This window comes from Uloborus diversus, chromosome 6 (assembly GCF_026930045.1).
Source record: "Uloborus diversus isolate 005 chromosome 6, Udiv.v.3.1, whole genome shotgun sequence".
Lineage (NCBI taxonomy): Eukaryota > Metazoa > Arthropoda > Arachnida > Araneae > Uloboridae > Uloborus > Uloborus diversus.
The window spans coordinates 147,065,725-147,073,528 of record NC_072736.1 but is presented as its reverse complement, the minus strand read 5'-3'; the positions used below and the strand labels follow the sequence as shown (position 1 = coordinate 147,073,528).

General features: G+C 35.9%; 1 protein-coding gene across 1 annotated transcript in view; it reads left to right on the top strand.

Moving 5' to 3' along the window:
• LOC129224472 (acidic phospholipase A2-like) overlaps positions 1–7,804 on the top strand; it is a 106,487-nt gene that overhangs the window by 14,071 nt on the left and 84,612 nt on the right. The gene's annotated exons all lie outside the window — the stretch shown is intronic.

Sequence of the window (7,804 nt, the reverse complement as noted above, 5' to 3'; positions counted from 1 at the left end):
AAGAAAGCTTTTACAATAAAGCTAACGTACAGTAGATGAAAAAAAAATCCAAAAAAAATGAAAAATTTGCAGTTACCGCCTTTTACCTGCCCACAGCAGTTTTGCTATTCAACAATATCGAACTAAAAGAGACATTTTGTTTGAACGTAACGTCAATCATTTTATATTATATTAAGATATTAAAATGTTAATATTTGAGCGGTTTTAAAAATATTGACATATGTTACGTTCATTTAATGTTGTAGAAAAAAACTATTATATACCATAGTGTGTGTGTTCAAACACATATTTTTAACGCCTCTCCAAGCGTATTTTACGCAATGAAAATCGAAAATACGCCTCAAAAATCGTATCGAGAGTATTTTCACTATTGGTATTTTATGCGCATTACTTTTAGTATCTTGGAAAATTAAAAAATAAATAAATAAATAAAACAGTTGGAATTTTTAAAATATTAAATTTTATCTAACTGTGGACATTAAAATTTAGAATAGTTCGCATGACTGATTTCTCAGCCATCTTCTGTTTAATCCTTAGATATATAGGATTGATAACTATTTGAGACCACCATAATGGTGGTATTCCACTGTTTTCTTAATTTTACTCCTCGAAAATTAATTTCATTTCTTTAAAATCGTCAAGGAGTATTTCCCCGCCTTGAAAAAATCATAGCAATATTTCTGTCCATAATTCTCTCTCTCCCATCTCGTGTACCATAATGAAGGTAGCTTTTTCGGTAAATAGGCAAATGATTTTTTTACTGAGACAGCCATGGTCATTATCATTGTTTTGTTAAATTTGTGTCTCTATTTAAATAATGAAGAACTGTTTATTAAAAACAATTTATACCTTACACTATAAAATGAAAGAGTTAATCTTTGATGCTAACTATGCTCTTTCGACCGTCGTCAAAAATTGCACTTTGTTGAATCATTTATGAACCAATTTTAAAATACAAGCAAATTGAGTGAAATTAATAAAATTGTAAAAAGAATCTTAAAGGTTTAGGCTTTTAACTTAAAGTCGTTAAAGGTGGATACTAATACTTAAATACACATTGTCTGCACTGAAAAACTGCTGAAGTATGAAACAGGAAAACATTTAGTATACATGTACTCAAATAGTCAGTAGGTTTGTAAGGTCAGGAACTAACAACACAAGAAAATAAATACAAGATATAATTTTAAAAAATACATAAAAAGGAATGTACAAACCCAGAATAGCATCATAAGATTTTAAAGTATCATTATAAAAATCTTGCCTTAGTTTTGCAAAAAAAAGCAAAATTTGACGGTATAATTGTCCTTACTAGTACGATCTTCAAGAAGCTCTAGCGGAACACGTTTCTCTATCGCCATGGACAAATTGTTGGCATTTGTTTTCGAGGAGTTCCAGTTACGGCCCTTGCCCCAGTCACTATAGTAACAACACGAGAGGCTAAGCACGCGACACTTCATTAGGAATAAGGTCGAAAATAAAAGCGTGAGGCAAGAAATGATTGCTGAAGCGAAGGTGGATCACTTCAGCGAACACAGTTTTATTGGAGCATTTCTCTTTTCACCTTTTTCAGATAAACGCCATGAATCAGTTTTATAAAAACTGATTCATGGCGTTTTTACTCAGTGATTTGCAAACCGTTGAAGACAGGACCTCCCCCCCTCCATTCTTAGACTCGTATCCCTCAATTATTTCAGGGACACGGGCATGGGCGTAGCCAGAGGGGGCAAAGGAGGGGCAGTTGCTCCTCCCTAGAAAAGAACTTTTGACTCCTCCCAATGAGAGCTCTTTCCTAATGTCATCAAAAGTAATTTAAAATTGCAATTTTAGGACTTCAATTTCGAAAAATTTCTGAGGGAGAGCCACGAAATCGCTTTTTCTGCCCTCATCTGACCACCAATAGCATAAAATCATTTTTAGGGGGAAGGAAGTGCTATAATTTCAAGCAATTTCCGTGGTCCGCACTAGAAGGGGTGGGAGGCAACTAAAAACCACTATCTTGTTGCGCGTATGCTTGCCTCTCCCTAACGGGAATCCTACCCAGGTCCATGGGCACAGGGTCCGATCATGCCGAAGTGACCCCCAGATTCTGATAAAGCTTTGAACCCGCCCCCCATAAGAAAATCCGCACATTTTTAAAGTAGTTGTTATGTATTAGAAAACCAATTAAACATTCAAATCTATATATTGTTCTCCAATCCTACTAAAGTGTTCACTGAAATTGTTATAATGGAAGCTGTGCTTAAGAAAATAAAGAAAAATTGAGGAACGAAAGACATTTACACTATTTTGGTGTCTTCAAAGTTTTAGTGCCTAGGTCCTCTGAACCCTGGTACTGTGCATTAATCAGGAACTGGGGGGTGGCAAATGGCCTATACACAATGCATATTACAGTAATACCTGTTAAGTTGACAACCCTTGTAAGTTGAACACCTATGTGTGTGTGTTTAGCTTGACCACCAATATGCACCACATTCGGCTGAAAGTCTTGTAGAAAACCCTTTGTAAGTTGACCACCTGTCTAAGTTGACTGATCAAGTACTGCACCGCAAGTGGTAAACTTACACACGCACACAAGTTTCACTGTACTCGAAAAGAAACAAAAGCTACGCTCACATGTATGTTAATATAGGAATTTCTGAAAGTCGGGGAGGGGGGACTTGCTTTGATCCTCCCGCTTTGACTCCTTTGAGTAACGAACTTGTCCATTCCTTTTTTGACTCTTTTCCTTATGTGTTTAAGTCGGCGTTTATGGCATTCATTTTCATATGAAGTTACCTTTCCTATCAAAGCTTTACTTGTAAGCCGTTACTTGTAAGCCTGCCTTGGCAGTTAGGAGTGTGGCTTGGAGAGAAATCGACGAGTTATCGCAAATTGGGCTTCGATTTTGAATACTTATTTTTGGAACCAAATTAAACGAGAAATCACCTAATGTCACCAAGCTTGGCGACTCTTGGAGGCTTTTCGAACCAAGTAGACTGTAGATCTTTATAAAAATAGTGCTTTTTCATCTTGTCAGTCAGTCCGCTGTGAGTTTAGAGGTCTGTGTTACGAAGCTATTTGTGCCGTTATTTTGTCTCAATGTTTCATCTTGGAAGAAATTGGTCCGTGTTTTGCTGAATTGCTAGATATTTTAGCATTTGTATGGGCAGTATTTATTTACATATGTGATAGGATCTGAATCAAGGGCGTGCACAGAAATTTTCGGGCCCGTCACAAATGACTTTTCTGAGCCCCCTTCAATATTGCTTACCCCTATGTTTCACCCCCAGTTTGAAAAATATTGGGCCCCCTTCAGGCTCGGGCCCGGACCAACAGGTGTCCCTTCTCTCCCCCCCCCCCCCATGCACGCCACTGATCAGAATCTGGAGTAGTGTAGTAGATAAGTTACTTTCAATAATGATTAAAGCTCAGTAGAAAAGTAAAAATTATTCGTCTTTTTGAAATTTGTTCTTGATTGCACGGTCTATTTTTATTACTTAAGCAAGTTCAATCATAGGTCACATCATCTATTTTCTTAAGCGAAAAATTTCAATCTGTGCATATCACGATAGTCATGAAAAAACACTAAAAAGAAGAACAAAAATAAAATGAAGCAATAAAGTGAAAGGTTTGAGAATAGAAACTAAAGAGCTTTTTCCAAGCAACATGCTATTTGTTTGTAAACAACTCTTTTCACAATTCCTATTAGCGTGACGATTAACCTGTTAAGCTGACTACAATATTGCATGCGCAGAAAGCGATCGTTAACTTTTCTACAACCCCGGATTATATGCACTAAAAATGATTAAAATATGCATGTACATATGCACAGTGGCGGATCCAGCCGATTGTTTTGGGAGGGGCCATCCGAAATTTTTGAACAAACTCCCCAGGGCCGAATTTAGCTTCATGCCACCCCTAGACAAATTTGAAATCTGCCACCCCCTCCCCCTAAAGAAGCAAAATATCCTTGACTCAAAAAAAACGCAAAAAAGTGTTCCCTAGATTCAAACTGTCCAATTTATGAAGAAATGATCGCGTTTCACATTCTGAGGCTCCCCGATGAAGTGATCACAATGATCTCCCAAAAAAAAATTTTTTTTCGGCAAATTTTGCTGACGATTCGGCAAATACCGTGATTAAAAAACATTTGACTTTCTTAAGATGTGTGAAAGTAATCATTATTAAATTACAGGAAAAAATTGTCTCTGGAAAATGAAAGAATGCTAATATTTTACTTTCAAGAATAACAATTTAATTCAAAGAATGTATATTATAATAGCAAATTTGCCACCCTTGAAAAGCTTGCCGCCGTAGGCAGCTGCCTACTCTGCCTATTGGGAAATTGGGCCCTGATAACTCCCCAGAAATTTTATTAAAATGAAGTTTTAAAAACTCAATTTTCGGGGTATTGAGACATTAGGTGAGGGGGTGGATTTAGAAATCTCCCTCGAAAATGTTTCAAAATTTAAATTTCCGAGTAATTTTTCAAAATTAGAAAACTAAAAACGCATTTTGTCTATTTTTGATGATGTACGGATAAAGGTCAGGTTTCGGGCGCTGGCCCCAAAATACTTTTTGAAAATAAAGCTTAGAAAACAAAATATTCTGTCATTATACATTGAGAAGTTAGAAAAGGAGGGTTGCTCTTCTAGCTCTTCAGTTGTCCAGCCTAAAAATGCACCTTTAGGTAATGTTTGCTTACATTTAAGGAAGTGTGAAGGTGCTTATAATCCTTTCTTCCTGGAAATATTTTGCCTTTGAGGCTCTAAAAATTCGATTTTTAACTATATTTATACATATTTTAGAAAGGGATGGAAAATTCGTGAGCTCCTCCAAAAACCTCCTTTTAAAGCTATCATCACGATATAAACTAGGAAGGGAGGGGGTCCTATCAAAATTCGTTTGTAATTGAAGTCCCCAAAAAAATTCATTCAAATTTCTTTTAAGCAAGTTAAGTGATAACGGCTGGAAAAGCTAGTTTCCGCTGACATTTTTTCCAAATAAAAGACTTAAAATGCAATTTTTTGCTACATTTCAAGGCATTTGTGAAAGGGCATGTGAAAAGGGGGTTCTCCTCCTAGTTTTGAAATTAAAGCCATAAGAACGAAAATTTAGGCTCTCTTTGGTCTTGTGAACAATAGGTATACTCTGAGAACCGCAGCATTTAGAGATCGTCCTAGTGTTTGTAGTGGGAATCAAGAAATGATGTAAAAGATGGAGAAAAATTTCGGAAATAAAAGTTTTGTTTTGAGGATAAGGATATAAGTTATTTCCCAATTAAGGTCTATACTTCTTTTTCAGTAAAATACATGTGTTAAATTTTATCTTCTCATAATACTTTTTTCTTTTTTTTTCCTTAAAAAAATTCCTACAATCACAAGGCTTTGGGAGGGGCCATGGCCCCCATGGCCCCCCTCCAGATCCGCCCCTGCATATGCACAATGAATACCTGAAATGTGCACTAAAAGTTTAAAATGTACACAAATATTTTTTTTTTCTTCTGTAGAAGCTAATTATTATTATTATTTTGATTGTTCAAAAAGAAAAAAGGATGTTCTTCTATTCTTTGTTTTTTTCTTTCATTCTTTCTTCAGTTTTCCTCCTTTTTCTTCCTTCTTTCCTTACTATAACTCTCCATCCTTTTATATAACCACTTTGACATCCTATACGACAGTTGAAAGCAAACCGTAAAAAAATCTTCTTTTGTGCATAAAAACGATTTTTACTTCCTTTTACAAAAAAGAAGTATTGTATTCGCGAAAAAAATTTCACTCAAAAATCGGCCTTAATTTCTATTTTTCTCACCCCCGAATGAATGTTGAGGTTTTTTTTTTCGATCCGACCACACGTGGATATATGCCTAAGAACCTACAGACACCCGAAATATCCATTTTGACGACCCCCGAGTTAATTACAACGATTTTTCTCGAGACGTCCGTATGTACGTATGTATGTGCGTATGTGTGTATGTATCTCGCATAACTCAAAAACGGTATGTCCTAGAAAGTTGATACGTAGGCTCCTAGTGGGGCCTAGTTGTGCACTTTCCCTTTTGGTTGCATTCGGATGTTCCTAAGGGGGTCTTTTGCCCCTTTTTGGGGGAAATCATTGTTAATTTCGATGTGAACTCAAGTGGTGTTATAATTTGTCGGACACTTGGCGATATATCGCCAGTCTTTTGGTTGCAAGTTTTGTCGCCAACTTGGCGACAAATTTGGCGATTTTTTTTTAAATTTTAAATTTGGTTTTAATTTGGCCACTGTTGGTGATATTTAAAGAGTATACAATTGAATCACATTAAAACTGGCAATAATAGGGAAATGACATTAAATTGGAGTAAAAGGAAGTCATGAGATGCACACATCAGCTTGTTTAAGAATAACTCTCAAACGAAAAGAAAAGTTCTCCTACTTACGAAGGTCAAATCAGCACAAGTCTGTTGCTTCTTTATGAGACTCTCAGTTCTGGGAACATAGGCACTCTACAATTAATGCCCTTGTATTATGTGTTAAACCTGTATCAACTGACCCCAGTCTCCCCTATTAGTAAACAATATAAGTTTTTATTGCAAGTTTTCCGATCCATGGAAATGTCTCATCCTATATGTTTCTTTTGCAAGAGAAAAGTTTAGCTGAAGAGGATTCCTCTCAAAGATTTTTCAAATGGTTAGCTTACCGTATAAATTTCAACTGCTTGACAATATCCATTTCTCTTATTAAAATACAATTCATACTTCTTCAGCGTTAAAATTCTCCTGATGTTAAAACCTAGTTCAAATTTTAGCCAACAGTTTATCTAGCGGTATTCAGGGACGTAACTAGGTCATTTTCGAACAGGGGCAAGACCTCGCTTCGGCGCCCCCCCCCCCCCATACAAAACAAACAAAGCAAAAAAAAAAATCCCCGAGAAACTTCATTACGTCATCACCAGGGCCCCTCACGTACATTACAGAGAAAATACACGCTCCCTATATATATGTGTATGTATATATATATAGTTATTATTATTATAATACAAGTGAAGAACATTGAAAAGACCAAACCAAAAGCTCATAGATGCGCAACGCAGCAAAACTAAAAAGCAAAGTAAATATATAAAATATACAAGCCAAATAACAAGTTTTAAACAATTTTTAAGAATAATAATGATGAGAACAAGAAAAATACAAGCAGCAATTAATAGAAAAAGTTGAAAGGTTGAATCAAGAGCTCATCAGCCGTGAAGGATTCAATAAGTATGGTCAAAAGACCAAAAAATTAAACTACAAACTAAAAAGAGGGTGTTTAAGCTCCAGTATATGCACGACAGAATATCATATTAAGCTAAACGCACCACATGGTAAACTATATACAATAAACAAGAACTTAAACCTAAAATTAAGATCTTAAATAAATCTTAAATTTAATTCTAACTATCAAATTTCAACGCAAATGGAGCAGAATCACGGAGGAGACGGTTACATTTGAGGCAGTGAGAAGCAAAGGGATGCAAGTGGCAAAATTAAAAATTTGGAGATAACCAGTACACATAGTAGGTGAACCCCTCCTCTATATTGGGGCGAGAGATAGTACTAGTAGGCCTGGTAGGTGCTGCTGTATAGCATGATTTAGAAAAAAAATATCAGTGGAAGCCTACCTAGGCTATACGCGTTTTACTCAAAACTTGAAAATGTCCACTTACATCCCTTTCCTTCTCACTGCCTCATATGAGCCAAGGACGAATTTTACACAAAATGCATTTGCAATTTATACATGTCTTGTAATGTAACTTTTCGTTACACCATGATATGGAGTACTCTTTAACCAGTAGAACAAATAGATAA